At 40.1% G+C, this 18,667-nt stretch overlaps 1 long non-coding RNA gene and 1 pseudogene across 3 annotated transcripts in view; one reads left to right on the forward strand and one right to left on the reverse strand.

The window, feature by feature from the left end:
* Window positions 1-18,667, reverse strand: part of LOC119870237 — a 250,556-nt gene that overhangs the window by 45,419 nt on the left and 186,470 nt on the right. The gene's annotated exons all lie outside the window — the stretch shown is intronic.
* On the forward strand, window positions 7,915-9,579 carry LOC100683501 (annotated as a pseudogene).

Genomic DNA, 18,667 nt, shown 5'->3' on the forward strand with positions numbered 1-18,667 from the left:
TTGAAGACCTTTAGGTGAAACAATGGATTGGGTGGAATCTTCCTGAAAGTCAGAACTGCTTGTTGTTCCTGTTCCTGTTGCAGTTGTTCTAGACAACGGTACTAAAGAGCTGAGTGTGGGTGTGTTCTTTCTTGATATTGACAATGAAAATGGCCCTCTTTTTAAATGTTTTGGACTGCTTCATCATTCCTTGCACATAAGCATTTTGAATCTTCTATTTTTGGTGACCTCTAGCCAACCTAAGCCCTCCCATTTTTGCACAGTTGCTTCCTGGCTTGGGTTGGAATCCAACATAGCAGAGGCAGGGAAGAGACTTGCTTCACAAGGCTAATCTTCTGTCCTTGAAGCTCCCTTCAGTCCTCCCCCATGGTCTTGCCTCTCTGCCACTCCAGCTTCCTGGTTAGGCACACTGCTTTGTCTGGGGTTCTTTGCTGACACAGGACAAACAATAAGGGCACTGAGGCCTTATGGATGAGGGAAGGTGAATGCTTTATTAAGAGAGTGTCTCCCTGTGTCCATGCCTCCTCGTGTCACCATTCTCTTTTGCAGCTCAATGACTTTCAAGGTCCAAAGCCATCAAGAGGCTTCTCCAGGAAGCCAAAGCAAGCCTGTGCAAGCTCAGGATGAGCACACACAGATTTGGCATTCTTGGGATGTTCTTCAGTAACACAACAGGATCTGAGCTGGATTTGATACCTCATCCCATAGTATTCTTATCTTCAAGGGTCTCAAATGAAGGCAACACAGCAACAAAGAAGAAATGCTGGTAGTGGGCTTCAGAACCATATATTACCATCTTCTTTTTGGATTGATTGTGGCAGATTCCAAGGGAAACTCAAAGGGACTGAAAAAATGAAAGGCTAGGTTTATTGTTTTGTTCTGTTTTTAAAGATTTATGTATTTGAGAGAGAGAGTGCATGTGTGTGGGGGGAGGGGCAGAGGGAGAAAATCTCAAGCAGAATCCCTGCTGAGTGCAGAGCCCAACTCTGGGCTTGATCTCATGAGCCATGACATCACAACCTGAGCCAAAATCAAGAGCTGGACATTAACTGACTGAGCCATCCAGGTGCCCTTGAAAGGCTAGGTTTTTAATGAAGTATGTAAGTAACTAAGATAAATAATGTCAAATGAAAAAGATGTAAGTCTGTTTTTAGTATTTTTTAAATTCATTAAAGGGATTACCCAGAGTTTAAGAACAAAGTAAAAAGAGAATGGCTTGTATTAGTAAAATGAACAAATATGAAAGGGTATGTTTAGTATTTATAGAAGTTTCTAGGAGAGACTTCTGGATTTATATCTTTAGTGATATACTGATATATAGATTTAATGCAATCCCAACTATCTTGAAAAAGAACAAAGTTAGAGGATTCACATTTCCCAATTTTAAAACTTACTACAAAGCTACAGTAATCAAGACCATGTGGTACCAGCGTAAGGACAGAGATATAAACCAATAGAATAGAACTGAGAGCCCAGAAACTGTTATGTTTATAGCACAATTCGTGCATCCATCCATTTGTTCATGATATTTGGGTGGTTTCTGGCGTCTGGATGTTACAAACAAGGCTGCTATGAACATTTTTATATAAGTCTTTGTATGGACAAGTCCTGTCATTTCTCATGAGTAAATACCTAGGAGTGGAATGACTATATCACATAGTAAGTATGTTTAATTTTTTCTTCATTTTTATGGTTAAGAATACACAACATAAAATTTGCCATCTTAACCACTTTTGAGTGCAGAGTTTAGCAGTGTTAAGTATAGTCACACATTGTGAAACAGATCTCCAGAACTTTATCTCGCAAATCTCAAATTCTGTATTCACTAGACAACTCCCTTTTCCCCCTGGCCTCAATCCCTGGTAACCACCATTCCACTTTCTGTTTCTATGAATTTGACTATTTTTAGATAAGCAAAATCTTAAGTATTTGTCCTTGTGTGACTAGCTTATCTCACTCAGCACAATATCCTCAAGTTTCTTTCATGTTGTAGCATGTGACAGGATTCCCTTCCTTTTTAGGGTTGAGTAATATTCCATTGTGTGCATAGACTGCACTTTGTTTATCTATTTACCTGCCGAGGACATGTGTGTTGCTACCACTTTTGGCTACTGTGAATAGTGTTATGAACATGGGTATGAAAATATCTCCCAGTATTTTTTAGCTTTTTAAGTAACTGCCAAAGTATTTCCTAGAATGATTGTCCCAAATTACATCCCAAGGAACAGTGCATGACAGTTTCCATTCTTCTACATTCTCATCAACATTTGTTATGGTCAGTCTTATTAATTTTAGCCATTCTTATAGATATGTAGTGGTATTTCACTGTAGTTTTAATTTGCACTTTCTTAATGACTAATGATGTTGGATATTTTTCCATGTGCTTATTTCTATCTTTGTATCTTCTTTGGAAAGGTTGAGAACCTTTAGGTAAAACAATGGATTGGGTGGAAACTCTCCCCAAATCAGAGCTGCTCGTCATTACTATTCCTGCTGCAGCTGTTCTAGACAATAGTACTAAAGGGCTGAGTGTGGGCGTGTTTTCTCTTGACACTGATTGTGATAATGGTCTTCTTTTTAAATGTTTTGGACTTCATCTATTCAAATCTTCTATGCATTTTGCAATTATTTATTTTCTTATTATTGACTCTAAGTGTTCTTGACATGTTTCTAATGCAAATCCTTTAAGAGAAATGTATTTTAAACATTTTCTCCCAATTTGTATCTGATCTGATCATTCTGTTAATGATATCTTTAAAGAGCATAGGCTTTAATTTTTATGAAGTTTAACTTGGCAGTGTTTTCTTTTATTGATCAAAATTTTTGCCTAACCTAAGGTCACAAACATTTTCTCCTGTGTTTTACTCTAGATGTTTTGTACTCTTGTAGGTTTAAACTTTAAGTCTATGATCCATTTGAGTTAACTTTTGCATATGGTGCAAAATGTGGATCAAGATTCATATTTTTGCATCTGGATATCCAATTATTCCAGCAGTCTTTGCTATCTACTGAACTAGCTTTGTAACTTTGTTGAAAGTCAGCTGCCCATATGTGAGTGGGTCTATTTCAAGGTTCTCTATTCTATTCTACTGATCTATCTTTATACCACTGCCACAATATCTTCATATAGTAGCTTTCTAAGTCTTGAAATCAGGTAGCATTAGCCCTCCAACTTCTCCAACTTTCTTCTTCTTTTTCAAAGTTGCTTGGTTATTTTAGGTCTTTGCATTTTAGGATCAATGCATTAACTTCTCCAAAGATATCTGCTGGTATTTTGATTAGGACTGCTCTGAGTCTATAGATCATTTTACAGAGAATTGGTATGTTTACAAATTGAATCATCTGATTCATGAATATGATGTATGTTTCCATTTATTCTGGTCTTCTTTAATATCTCTCAGTTTTTAATTTTACTTAGCTTTTTTTTTGTTTTTGCACAGATCTTACACATCTTTTGCCAGACTTATCCCTATTTTTTCATATTTTTGGATGGTATTTTTAAAAATTTTCGCTTTCCAATTATTCATTGTTAAGCTGGTCTGGTTTTTACCTTTAACATTTATCTTATCAGATTCTCCAGTCTCTTTTCTCGTTGCTGAATGGGTGAGCAGCTCAAAGTTGCTTGTGTATTTTGAGAGATTTGTTGACTAAATCTTACTTGCACAGGTCTGAGAAAGGAACGATTTGCCCTGAGCTGCTTCTCATTACCTTTGTATAGTCAGAATCCTTACTCTGCATCTTTGGATGAGGAGAAAACTTCTCTGTAGTTCTTTTCTGGAACTTCCTGATTCTCTGTCACAGTGAACAAAACCCACAGAGACCAAGGTCCTGGCACAAATGCTACCAGTTTTCTAATCACTTGGCATTGGCCACTGAAGGTCACAGAGCTTCCTGGCAGGAAGTGGGGCACAGACGGCAGGTGGCCCTGCCAGAGCAGCTGAAAAAAAAGCTCTATTCATGGCAGATTGTATATCACCAACTCGCTGTGACAGCACCACATACCTGCCAGCCCCAGAGCAGGCTGATTAGGGTAATTTAGGTTTTGTCTTCAAGCATAATCATTAGAGCTGTCAACAGCCTCTGTGATACTAAAAGGAAGAATCATGTCCACAGACTGAGAAGATGCAATGGGTGCGCAAGCAGGCATGGAAGGCTAAGAGGCTACAGATTCATTTCAACCTCAGGACAATACGGTTTGGGAATAAGAAAATGCAACCATGTTCAGTGGAGTTCGTGGTGCTCTGAAGTTATATAAGGATGAACACTCAGAGGTGATCTTAGGAGTCCTGCAGGCGAGACTCAAAGAAAGTGTCTATTTTCTAAAAGCATCTGACTGTTTAAGAACAGAACACATTGAGGCTTAATTACTAATGTGCTGGGCACAGTGGCTGCCCACAGAAGCCCCCAGGCTTAGCAGAGAGTTTCACAGAGGGCATAATTGGCTTTGTAAAACCTCAGACCTAGGACTAGAATCCTTATTTTAGGTAAAACTGCAGTTGTTAACTTAGTGTAATTTCAGGAGCAACGCTGACATTTCATGAATTCCTTTGCTTTCTTTTCAACTACTGAGATGCTAACACCTTTGGTGGGAGAGTAAGTCATTAGGCCTAATTAGTCATTTACATTGGGGTGTAAGCTCTTTCTTTTTTTCTGGTCCTCAGAAGGTATAGATAAGAGAAAGGAAGACAATAGAAGAGAGTGAAGAAAAATGAAAAGGGGCAAGACAGAAGAGAGAAACACTGATTGACTAAAGATATTCCTTCAAATTTCACATGGGGCAACTTTGTAAAACTTTAAAACTCACACAGATGTAGCAAAGGACACTGTCCATAAAGTGAAAAGACAACACACAGAAAGGGAGAAAATGTTTGCAAATCATGTATCTGATAAGGGCCTAGTATCTGGAATATATAAAGAACATTTACAACTCAACAACAGAAGAACTAAAACTCCATCTAAAAATGGGTAAAGGGGATCCCTGGGTGGCTCAGCAGTTTGGCGCCAGCCTTTGGCTCAGGGCACAATCCTGGAGTCCCAGGATTGAGTCCCACGTCAGGCTTCCGGCATGGAGCCTGCTTCTCCCTCCTCCTGTGTCTCTGCCTCTCTCTCTCTCTCTCTCTATATATATATATATATATATATATAACAAATAAATAAATAAATCTTTAAAAAATAAATAAAAATGGGTAAAAAAATGGACATTTGGCCTGGGTGCATTTAAAAATATGATAAAAGTGGGTGCACCTAGGTGACTCAGTCACTTAAGTGTCTGCCTTCAGCTCAGGTCATGATCCCAGGGTTCTGGGAGGAATCCCAGGAGCCTGCTTCTCCCTCTCCCTCTGCAGCTCCCCCTGCTTGTGCATGCTCTCTCTCTGTCTAATAAGTAAATAAAATCTTTAAAAATAAATTAAAATGGGTAAAAGGGCTTGAAGAGACATTTCTCCAAGAAGATACACACAAAGTCAATAAGCACATGAAAAAAAATTAACATTGTTAATCATTAAGAAATGCAAGTCAAAAGCACAATAAAATACTTTACATCCACTAGGATGTCTATAATAAAAAAAATTGGAAATTAACAAAGTTTTGGTAAGCATACAGAGAAAATGGCACCCTCATACATTGCTAGTAGGACTGTAAAATAGTGCACCTGCTGCTGAAAAAAGTTTGGAGGTTCCTCAGAGAGTTAAACAGAATTACCATATGACACAACAATTCTATTCCTAGGTATAGACACAAAGGAAATGAAAACAGATGTTCAAACAAAAGCTGGCGTGTGAATATTCACAGCAGCACCACAGTATTCAAAAGAGCTAAACAGCCCAAATGTCCATCAACTAATGAACGGATAAACAAGACTAGTATATCCTTATAATGCAATATAATACAGCCATGAAAAGGAATGAAGTACCACTATATGTTACAATATGAATTCACCTTGAAAACATTATGGCAAGTGAAAAAAGCCAGACAAAAGGCCACATTTTATGTAATTGCATTTATCTGAAATATCTAGAATAGGCAAGTCCATAAAAACAGAAAGGAGATTAGTGGTTGCTAGGTGTTAGGGGAAGGGGAAGTTACAGCCTAAGGGGCTTGGAGTTTCCTTATGGAGTGATGAAAATATTCTAGAACTAGACAGTGGTGATGATTGCACAATATAGTGAATGTACTAAAAACCACTGAATTGCACACTTTCAGATGGTTAAAATTCAGATGGTGAATTTTATGAATATGAATTTTACCCAAATAAAAAAATAAATAAGCTACATAGAAACTCCATAAACCTTTTGGCTAATTCTAGGCAGACTCAATCTTTGCAAGTGACCATTCACAGCGAGACAATCCTGTGTTATGAGTGATGTCTAGAGAACACCCCACCAGCCCAGCTTCTGCAAAGCCTAGTTAAGCAGCAGCGCTTCAAAAGTGTAACTCTTTTTATTTTATCTTCTGTACTGACTGTCAAGCTGCAACATAGGAATTAGAAACAGATTGAAGTGGAAGGGGAGGTGGTCAGGGGAATGGGGTGACTGGGTGATGGGCACTGAGGGGGGCACTTGATGGTATGAGCACTGGGTGTTATACAATATGTTGGCAAATGGAACTCCAATAAAAAAATATATATATAAAAAATAAATTTAAAAAAAGAACCAGATTGAGGGAAGATGGGCAAGGGAAACAGATTTCCAACACTAGATACGTGAAAGTTCTGAAGTAAAATCAAAGCCTGAGCCATCAGAATTTGTCATAGTTGAGGTAAGTGCCAGGAACAGACCTCAATACAGGATAAGCAGAGAAAGCATTGTTGACCATCCCTGAAACAAATGCTTTCTTTTCTGTCATCACCTCCTCCAAGTTCTCAGGCATTAATGTATACACACACACTACTTCCACAGAATTCAACTATATATAGGAGTATATATAGTTATAACCCGAAAAGATGAGGTTTGTCCAGATATTGGAAAGGTTCAGTGGTTGATTTCCCCCTCTCTTTCCTTTTCTAGTCATGGTTGAGACATTTTGTTTAATTGGGAAAAACAAAATAAAATTCAGTACTGCTGAATCAGAAAGAAAGTTCATTGCAAATGCTTTGACTAAATTTGGTAATGCAGCTAGTGGTTCCATAATTTAATCTCTACCGATAAACCACAGTTAAAGGCACTGCATAAAAAAGTTGTGTTTTTTTACATGAAAACTGATTGGCTGGATCATGATGAATCAGTCAAAAAAGGTCAGGTCAGGTGGCTGTATGGATCACTCTTTTCTCTCTTTCACGGCCTCAAACTGCCATCTTGAAAACAATACCACATCGGTTTACCATTGAGGCTAGAAGAAAGAAAGTTTTAGATCTTGATGACAGACTAATAACTGTCATCTTTATATGTTAAGAAAGCATGAATTTCCAGGCAGCAAATGTTAGGTTCTCAACATATTTGTGAGATGAATGATTCGGGCTGTGAAGACAGGATGAAGGATGTTGGAAGAGGATGCTGCAAATTCTCCATTTGAGATAAAATTATTTTTCCCCCAAATCAGCCCAGTACTTTAGTCCACTTCTGCCATAAAGACATTTTGAATAGCAGCAGGATCAATTTAAAGTTGAGAGTACAAGCTTAATTTGATGGAAGTTGAAAAAAATGGTGTGCAAATATTGGTTTAAATGTTTAACTATGTTGGGAAAACTTCCCCCTCAAGTCAATTGAGATATCTTGGAGTGCACCATGTCTTCCTGGAAAAGAAGGGGCTCAGAGGGATAACTGAGGTGCGAGATGTGAAAAAGAGCGGGAGCATGGAGACTTGGAGCCCAAAGTTAGTAACAAAAGGAGATGCTCCAGGACTTTCCACAGAGTTCTCTGTGTTTTTAAGTGTCAGATGGAACTGGGGGTCCTTTGGCCATAAATTGTGCTTGTTTGATGAAATTATAAATTGGTCCGGCTCCCTTCAGTGTACAATTTGTTAGCTACCAGAAGTGTCTCTGACTGTGTGCATCCCCCTCCCCACTTCCCTGGGTTGTCTTTAATCCACAAAAGTTGCACCCAAGCTTGTTTGACGTCTGTCCTCTCAAGTGTTCATGATGCTGGGTCTCAAGGGAGGTGTAGGTTTTGCGGCCAAGCTCTATAGCCTGCCCTGGTCCTGCTCTGTTGAATTTCCTTTCTGACTGGACAATTCATGATGGGGATGCAGGCATCCATTTCATCAACACTTGAGAAGGCAAACAGGAGTGGTAAAGCTTTTGTTGAACTTGAATCAGAAGAGATGATGTAAAAATGACCCTTAAGAAAGACAAGGAAAGCATGGGATACCAGTACATTGAGGTATTCAAGTTCCACAGAACCAAGATGGATTGGTGTTGAAGCACAGTGTACCAAATAGTGTCTAATGTTGGCTTTGTGTGGCTTTGAGGACTCCCATTTGGATGCACCAAGGAAGAAATTCTTCAGTTTTTCCTGAGGTTGGAAATTGTGCCAGGCAGGATCACACTGCCTGTGGACCCCAAGGGCAAGATTACAGGGAAATTCTTTGTGCAGTTTGCCTCACAGGAATTACGTGAGAAGGCCCTAGGGAAGCAGAAGGGAAGAAAAGGGCATAGGTATACTGAAGTGTTCAAAAGCAGTCAGGAAGAAGTTAGGCCATACTCAGATCCTCTGAAGTTCATGTCTGTATAGTGACTAGGCCTTATTACCACCCTGGTACAGCCAGGAGGTATATTGGTACTGTCAAGCAAGTGGGCCTAGAAAGGAGGAGGTAGGGTGTTTATAGTACAGGGTATGGGGGCTACGAGGAGTACAGCAGCCACCACTCATCTGTTTGGGAAAGACTTCAGTTACTGTCTCTCGGACATGTATGATCACAGATATGGAGACAGAGACTTTACTGTCCAGAGTACCACTAGATACTATGTCCACATAAGAGAGCTGCCACAAAAAGCCACAGAAAACAACACTTACAACTTCTCTCCACTCAACCCTGTGACAGTCTATCTTGAGTGAGATTAGCCCTGATGGAAGAGTGACAGGCGAAGCCAATGTTGAGTTTGCCATTAATAAAGAAGCTGTGCCAGCTATAACCAAAGACCTGGCCAACAAGCAACACAGATACATAGAACTTTTCCTGAATTCCACAAATGGGGCCAGAAGCAGGGAATACGCAGCCAGATGATGCAAGGCATGGGGGTGTCAGCCCAGTCCACTTACAGTGGCCTGGAGAGCCAGTTTGTGAGTCACTGTTACAGGGCTGGCTATGGTGGTCAGAACAGCATGGGTGGATATGACTAGTTTTGTAGAGTTATTGCAATAAAATTTCCACAGGCAGCCAACAAGCAATGAAAAACAATTATTACTCTAGAGGAAGCTGTGGGACCCATTTGCACCATGAGTTTGTGAAATCTGTATCTAAAAATTACTTCTTCAGTGTTTTCTCATGCAAACATTCTTCTAACATATGATATTGAGTAAACTAAAACCATTTTCAGCTTTTCTCAGTTAATATTTTGGTAGTGTACTTCAGAGAGATGTTATCTGAGTCAAGGTAGTTTTAAATACATTAAATGGATCTTTTATACCACCTCACCATAATACATTGGGGAGATGTGTTTTTTTTTTTTTTTAAACTCAAGGTCCTAGATCCCTAATTCAAAGAGGATCATTTCTTATGTTTGTTCATTCTAGTTTATTTTCATTTAAAATCTTTCAGCTTAGGATGCCTGGGCAGCACAGTGGTTGAGTGTCTGCTTCCAGCTAATGATGTGATCCTGGTCCAGGGATCTGCATCGGGCTCCCTGCGAGGAGCCTGTTTCTTCCCCTATGTCTCTGCCTCTCTGTGTGTCTCTCATGAATAAATAAATAAAATCTTAAGAAAAAAATCTTTCAGATTAAGTTTAAGCTTTTAAAAATAAGTTCATTTTGAAAATTGAGACACATTACTAATGCTATAGGAATTAGTGAGGCCTTGTATTAAACTTTCTTTAAAAAAATAAAAATAAAACTTTCTCTGTTGAAGACATTGTTCTCAATAAATGGTACTGGGAAAATTGGACAGTCACATGCAGAAGAAGGAAACTGGACCACTTTCTTATACCACACACAAAAATAAACTTAAAATGGATGAAAGACATAAATATGAGACAGGAATCCATCACAATCCTAGAGAAGAACACAGGCACCAATCTCTTTGACCTCAGCTGCAGCAACTTCTTTCTAGACATATCTCCAAATGCAGGCAAAACAAAAGCAAAAATGAACCAGTGAGACTTCATCAAGATGAAAAGCTTCTGCACAGCAAAAGAAACAATCAACAAAAATAAAAGGCAACCTACTGAATGGGAGAAAATATTTGCAAATGCCTTATCAGATAAAGGGCTAGTATCCAAAATCTATAAAGAACTTATCAAACTCAACACCCAAAAAGACAAAAAATCCAGGCAAGAACTGAGCTGAAGACACGAACAGACATTTTTCCAAAGAAGACATACAAATGGCAAATAAACATACGAAAAGACTCTACATCACTTGGCATCAGGGAAATATAAATCAAAACCACAAAGAGATATAACCTCACACCTGTCCAAACGGCTAAAATTAGTAACTCAGGAACAAGAAATGCTGGTAAGGATGCAGAGAAAGGGAAACTCTTTGTTACCATTTGCATCAACGTGGATGGAACTAGTGGTATTATGCTGAGAAAAATAAATCAGAGAAAGACAATTATCACATGGTCACTCATTTGTGGGATATAAGAAACAGCACAGAGGGGAAGGGGGGAAAACTTAATGGGAAATAATCAGAGAGGAAGACAAACCATGAGAGACTCTTAACTATGGGAAACAGACTAAGAGTCACTGAAGGGGAGGTAGGTGGGGGGATGGGTAATTGGGTGATGTGCATTAAGGAGGTCATATGGTATTATACACAACTGAGGAATTATTGAGCTTTGCATCTGAAACTAATGGTGTACTACTGTATGTTGGTTAACTGAATTTAAATTTTAAAAAAAGTTAGAAATAGAGCTACCCTGCAACCCAGCAATTGCACTACTAGGTATTTATCCAAAGGATACAAACATAGTGATTTGAAGGGGCACATGCACCCCTTTCCGTTAAAGTTGTGGCAACTTTTTTTAGTTCTGGGCCCAGTACATGATTCTGGTTCTACAATTACCTGAATTCTAATTTTCTCATCAATGAAACAGGCTTCAAATTTATTCTTCCTTCTCAATTCTGTGACTTTTGACATTTACAAAAATAAAAAATACAGGACAGTTGTGAATTATTTCCAAAAACGGGAATTGCACTTGTCAAATGAGTTCCAAACCAGGAAACCTAGCAAGAACACTCCTAGGTGTCCCCTGTATCCAGCCTACCTAACATCACACACAAATAATCCAAAGCTATAGCTTCCTCCCAGAGAAGGCTATGTCCAGCCAAAAGGCAAGAAAATTCTTCAGGTCTTTACAAAACTTTTTCACAGACAATACATACAGGACAACTCATTGTGAAGTTACATTAGTGTAAATTAATCTTGACTCTCAATGAAATCTCAAAATACCGTCCTTAGAATCACGTTTATTTGCTTATTGTTGATTTGATGGTCAATAAGAAAGTTCAAGAGATCCTAGGAAAACCTTCGCATTTTTCTTTGCATTTAGCCACAAAAAGTCTAATTAATTTAAAACTGTACTTTGAAAGCAAAATAAATAAAGCTAAATAAAACATTTAAAGGGTTATATATGATGATTTCAGAGAGGACTAGATATGGAATCCATAAAGACAGTGATACATTGCTAACGACTTTGTCTTTCCTAGTCTTCCCATGCCATTTGTTGAATGAATGGCAATGTCTGGCAGTACAGAACTCCTTAGGCACTGAGTGATGCTAAGGAAAACTACAGTTTCTTGGGTGAGAAAATTGCTGCGATTTGGGAAGATTTGAGAATATGAGGGTTTAAAAAATGTAAACACAGCCCCAGAGACTTTCCAGAGTTAACTTTTTAAATGGGAGGAGGGGCAAGACAGCGTAAGAGTAGGGTCCCCAAGTCACCTGTCCCCACCAAATTACCTAGCTAACCTTCAAATCATCCTGAAATTCTACGAATTCGGCCTGAGATTTAAAGAGAGAACAGCTGAAACGCTACAGTGAGAAGAGTTCACGCTTCTCTCAAGGTAGGAAGACGGGGGAAAAAAGAAATAAAGAAACAAAAGGCCTCCAAGGGGGAGGGGCCCCGCGAGGAGCCGGGCTGAGGCCGGGGCGAGTGTCCCCAGGACAGGAGAGCCCCGTCCCGGAGGAGCAGGAGCTGCACCGACCTTCCCGGGCGGAAAGGGGCTCGCAGGGAGTTGGAGCAGGACCCAGGAGGGCGGGGATGCCCTCGGGCTCCCTGGGACACTAACAGACACCTGCGCCCCGGGGAGAGTGCGCCGAGCTCCCTAAGGGCTGCAGCGCGCACGGCGGGACCCAGAGCAGCTCGGAGGGGCTCGGGCAGAGGAAGAGGCTCCGAGCGGAGGGGGCTGCGCGGCTCCGGGAGCAGCTCGGCGGGGCTCGGGCGGCAGCTCCGTGGAGGGGGCTGCGGGCCGGAGCGCGAATCCAACAGCGCAGGCCGGGAGCACAGGGCGCCCGGACACAGCCCAGGATCCGGCCTCCCCTGGGACAGGCAGAGGCCAGGAGGGCCCAGGACCGCAAGGACGCTCCTGCCCCGAGCTGAGCAGATCAGCGGCCCCGCCCGGAGCCTCCAGGCCCTGCAGACAGAGAGCTCCGGAGTTACTGCGGGGGCTGAACCCAGGGCTCCAGAGCTGGCCCCGCCACTGGGGCTGTTCCTCCTGGGGCCTCACGGGGTAAACATCCCCCACTGAGCCCTGCACCAGGCAGGGGGCAGAGCAGCTCCCCCAAGGGCTAACACCTGAAAATCAGCACAACAGGCCCCACCCCCAGAAGACCAGCTAGACGGACAAGTTCCAGGCTAAGTCAAGGGACTTAAAGTACACAGAATCAGAAGATACTCCCCCGTGTTTTTTTTTTTTCTTTTTGATTTCTGATTGCTTCCCCCACCCTTTTTTTCCCCTTTCTTTCTTTATCTTTCTCTTTTTCTTCTCTTTTTTCCTTTTTTTCTTCCTTTATTCTTTTTTTCTTTTTCTATTTTCTTTCCTTCTTTCTCTCTCTTTTTCTCCTTTTCCCAATACAACTTGTTTTTGGCCACTCTGCACTGAGCAAAATGACTAGAAGGAAAACCTCACCTCAAAAGAAAGAATCAGAAACAGTCCTCTCTCCCACAGAGTTACAAAATCTGGATTACAATTCAATGTCAGAAAGCCAATTCAGAAGCACTATTATACAGCTACTGGTGGCTCTAGAAAAAAGCATAAAGGACTCAAGAGACTTCATGACTGCAGAATTTAGATCCAATCAGGCAGAAATTAAAAATCAATTGAATGAGATGCAATCCAAACTAGAAGTCCTAACGACGAGGGTTAACGAGGTGGAAGAACGAGTGAGTGACATAGAAGACAAGTTGATGGCAAAGAGGGAAACTGAGGAAAAAAGAGGCAGACTATTAAAAGACCATGAAGACAGATTAAGGGAAATAAACGACAGCCTGAGGAAGAAAAACCTACGTTTAATTGGGGTTCCTGAGGGCGCCAAAAGGGCCAGGGGGCCAGAATATGTATTTGAACAAATCATAGCTGAAAACTTTCCTAATCTGGGAAAGGAAACAGGCATTCAGATCCAGGAAATAGAGAGATTTCCCCCCCCAAAAAAATCAATAAAAACCGTTCAACACCTCGATATTTAATAGTGAAGCTTGCAAATTCCAAAGATAAAGAGAAGATCCTTAAAGCAGCAAGAGACAAGAAATCCCTGACCTTTATGGGGAGGAATATTAGGGTAACAGCAGACCTCTCCACAGAGACCTGGCAGGCCAGAAAGGGCTGGCAGGATATATTCAGGGTCCTAAATGAGAAGAACATGCAACCAAGAAGACTTTATCCAGCAAGGCTCTCATTCAAAATGGAAGGAGAGATAAAGAACTTCCAAGACAGGCAGGAACTGAAAGAATATGTGACCTCCAAACCAGCTCTGCAAGAAATTTTAAGGGGGACTCTTAAAATTCCCCTTTAAGAAGAAGTCCAGTGGAACAATCCACAAAAACAAGGACTGAATAGATATCATGATGACACTAAACTCCTATCTGTCAATAGTAACTCTGAACATGAATGGGCTTAATGACCCCATCAAAAGGTGCAGGGTTTCAGACTGGATAAAAAAGCAGGACCCATCTATTTGCTGTCTACAAGAGACTCATTTTAGACAGAAGGACACCTACAACCTGAAAATAAAAGGTTGGAGAACCATTTACCATTCAAATGATCCTCAAAAGAAAGCAGGGGTAGCCATCCTCATATCAGATAAACTAAAATTTACCCCGAAGACTTTAGTGAGAGATGAAGAGGGACACTATCTCATACTTAAAGGATCTATCCACAAGAGAACTTTACAATCCTCAATATATATGCCCCGAATGTGGGAGCTGCCAAATATTTAAACCAATTAATAACCAAAGTAAAGAAATACTTAGATAATAATACACTTATACTTGGTGACTTCAATCTAGCTCTTTCTACCCTCGATAGGTCTTCAAAGCACAACATCTCCAAAGAAACGAGAGCTTTAAATGATACACTGGACCCGATGGATTTCACAGATATCTACAGAACTTTACATCCAAACTCAACTGAATACACATTCTTCTCAAGTGCACATGGAACTTTCTCCAGAATAGACCACATACTGGGTCACAAATCGGGTCTGAACCGATACCAAAAGATTGGGATCGTCCCCTGCATATTCTCAGACCATAATGCCTTGAAATTAGAACTAAATCACAACAAGAAGTTTGGAAGGACCTCAAACACGTGGAGGTTAAGGACCATCCTGCTAAAAGATGAAAGGGTCAACCAGGAAATTAAGGAAGAATTAGAAAGATTCATGGAAACTAATGAGAATGAAGATACAACCATTCAAAATCTTTGGGATGAAGCAAAAGCAGTCCTAAGGGGGAAATACATTGCAATACAAGCATCCATTCAAAAACTGGAAAGCACTAAAATACAAAAGCTAACCTTACACATAAAGGAGCTAGAGAAAAAACAGCAGATGGACCCTACACCCAGCAGAAGAGAGTTAATTAAAATTCAAGCAGAACTCAATGAAATCGAGACCAGAAGAACTGTGGAACAGATCAACAGAACCAGGAGTTGGTTCTTTGAAAGAATTAATAAGATAGATAAACCATTAGCTAACCTTATTAAAAAGAAGAGAGAGAAGACTCAATTAATAAAATCATGAATGAGAAAGGAGAGATCACTACCAACACCAAGGAAATACAAACGATTTTAAAAACATATTATGAACAGCTATATGCCAATAAATTAGGCAATCTAGAAGAAATGGACGCATTCCTGGAAAGCCACAAACTACCAAAACTGGAACAGGAAGAAATAGAAAACCTGAATAGGCCAATAACCAGGGAGGAAATTGAAGCAGTCATCAAAAACCTCCCAAGACACAAAAGTCCAGGGCCAGATGGCTTCCCAGGGGAATTCTATCAAACGTTTAAAGAAGAAACCATACCTATTCTACTAAAGCTGTTTGGAAAGATAGAAAGAGATGGAGTACTTCCAAATTTGTTCTGTGAGGCCAGCATCACCTTAATTCCAAAATTTCTCACCAAAAAGGAGAATTACAGACCAATATCCCTGATGAACATGGATGCAAAAATTCTCAACAAGATACTGGCCAATAGGATCCAACAGCACATTAAGAAAATTATTCACCACGACCAAGTAGGATTTATCCCCGGGACACAAGGCTGGTTCAACACTCATAAAACAATCAATGTGATTCATCATATCAGCAAGAGAAAAACCAAGAACCATATGATCCTCTCATTAGATGCAGAGAAAGCATTTGACAAAATACAGCATCCATTCCTGATCAAAACTCTTCAGAGTGTAGGGATAGAGGGAACTTTCCTCGACATCTTAAAAGCCATCTATGAAAAGCCCACAGCAAATATCTTTCTCAATGGGGAAGCATTGGGAGCCTTTCCCCTAAGATCAGGAACAAGACAGGGATGTCCACTCTCACCACTGCTATTCAACATAGTATTGGAAGTCCTAACCTCAGCAATCAGACAACATAAAGACATTAAAGGCATTCAAATTGGCAAAGAAGTCAAACTCTCCCTCTTCGCCGATGACATGATACTCTACATAGAAAACCCAAAAGTCTCCACCCCAAGATTGCTAGAACTCATACAGCAATTTGGTAGTGTGGCAGGATACAAAATCAATGCCCAGAAATCAATGGCATTTCTATACACTAACAATGAGACTGAAGAAAGAGAAATTAAGGAGTCAATCCCATTTACAATTGCACCCCAAAGCATAAGATACCTAGGAATAAACCTAACCAAAGAGGTAAAGGATCTATACCCTAAAAACTATAGAACACTTCTGAAAGAAATTGAGAAAGACACAAAGAGATGGAAAAATATTCCATGCTCATGGATTGGCAGAATTAATATTGTGAAAATGTCAATGTTACCCAGGGAAATTTACACGTTTAATGCAATCCCTATCAAAATACCATGGACTTTCTTCAGAGAGTTAGAACAAATTATTTTAAGATTTGTGTGGAATCAGAAAAGACCCCGAATAGCCAGGGGAATTTTAAAAAAGAAAACCATATCTGGGGGCATCACAATGCCGGATTTCAGGTTGTACTACAAAGCTGTGGTCATCAAGACAGTGTGGTACTGGCACAAAAACAGACACATAGATCAATGGAACAGAATAGAGAACCCAGAAGTGGACCCTGAACTTTATGGTCAACTAATATTCGATAAAGGAGGAAAGACTGTCCATTGGAAGAAAGACAGTCTCTTCAAAAAATAGTGCTGGGAAAATGGGACATCCACATGCAGAAGAATGAAACTAGACCACTCTCTTTCACCATACACAAAGATAAACTCAAAATGGATGAAAGATCTAAATGTGAGACAAGATTCCATCAAAATCCTAGAGGAGAATACAGGCAACACCTTTTTTGAACTCAGCCACAGTAACTTCTTGCAAGATACATCCACGAAGGCAAAAGAAACAAAAGCAAAAATGAACTATTGGGACTTTATCAAGATTAGAAGCTTTTGCACAGCAAAGGATACAGTCAACAAAACTAAAAGACAACCTACAGAATGGGAGAAGATACTTGCAAATGACGTATCAGATAAAGGGCTAGTATCCAAGATCTATAAAGAACTTATTAAACTCAACACCAATCCAATCATAAAATGGGCAAAAGACATGAACAGAAATCTCACAGAGGAAGACATAGACATGGCCAACATGCACATGAGAAAATGCTCTGCATCACTTGCCATCAGGGAAATACAAATCAAAACCACAATGAGATACCACCTCACACCAGTGAGAATGGGGAAAATTAACAAGGCAGGAAACCACAAATGTTGGAGAGGATGCGGAGAAAAGGGAACCCTCTTGCACTGTTGGTGGGAATGTGAACTGGTGCAGCCACTCTGGAAAACTGTGTGGAGGTTCCTCAAAGAGTTAAAAATAGACCTGCCCTACGACCCAGCAATTGCACTGTTGGGGATTTACCCCAAAGATTCAGATGCAATGAAACGCCGGGACACCTGCACCCCGATGTTTCTAGCAGCAATGTCCACAATAGCCAAACTGTGGAAGGAGCCTCGGTGTCCATCGAAAGATGAATGGATAAAGAAGATGTGATTTATGGATACAATGGAATATTCCTCAGCCATTAGAAACGACAAATACCCGCCATTTGCTTCAACGTGGATGGAACTGGAGGGTATTATGCTGAGTGAAGTAAGTCAATCGGAGAAGGACAGTGTATGTTCTCATTCATTTGGGGAATATAAATAATAGTGAAAGGGAATATAAGGGAAGGGAGAAGAAATGTGTGGGAAATATCAGAAAGGGAGACAGAACATAAAGACTCCTAACTCTGGGAAACGGACTAGGGGTGGTGGAAAGGGAGGAGGGCGGGGGGTGGGGGTGAATGGGTGACGGGCACTGAGGGGGGCACTTGACGGGATGAGCACTGGGTGTTATTCTGTATGTTGGTAAATTGAACACCAATAAAAAATTAATTTATTAAAAAAAAACTTTTTAAATGGAAGAAAAAGGGTATTTATAAGAAGCTCTGTTGGAGAAAACACTATGAGTTAGGAAAAATGGTCTTGGATGTTCTCATCGCCCGCTGGGAGTTCCTCAGCATTTATTGTTCTGAAGATTACTCTAATCTTTCCTGTCAAAGTCTAATTTCAGAAAAAGATTTGACAACTTCATTTTCCCTGAGTTTCAGTAACTGAGTTTACTGTGAAACATTAATCTATTTTTAACATACTGTAATAGCTCTTTACTTTCTATAGAGATTAATGCCTTAACCCAATATATTTCTTTTTTTTAACCCAATATATTTCTAATGTAGAATTAAAGACATCAGTTTGATGGAAAGAGGTAATTTTATAAACAAAAAATACTTTCTAGCAGAATTAGACTGCTTACTTCACTGCTTTTTACTTAAGGCCCAGTAATCATTTAGTAGTACTGCAGTCATGTTACATATCAAGAATA

The sequence above is a fragment of the Canis lupus genome, chromosome 2, assembly GCF_011100685.1.
Source record: "Canis lupus familiaris isolate Mischka breed German Shepherd chromosome 2, alternate assembly UU_Cfam_GSD_1.0, whole genome shotgun sequence".
NCBI classification, from domain to species: domain Eukaryota; kingdom Metazoa; phylum Chordata; class Mammalia; order Carnivora; family Canidae; genus Canis; species Canis lupus.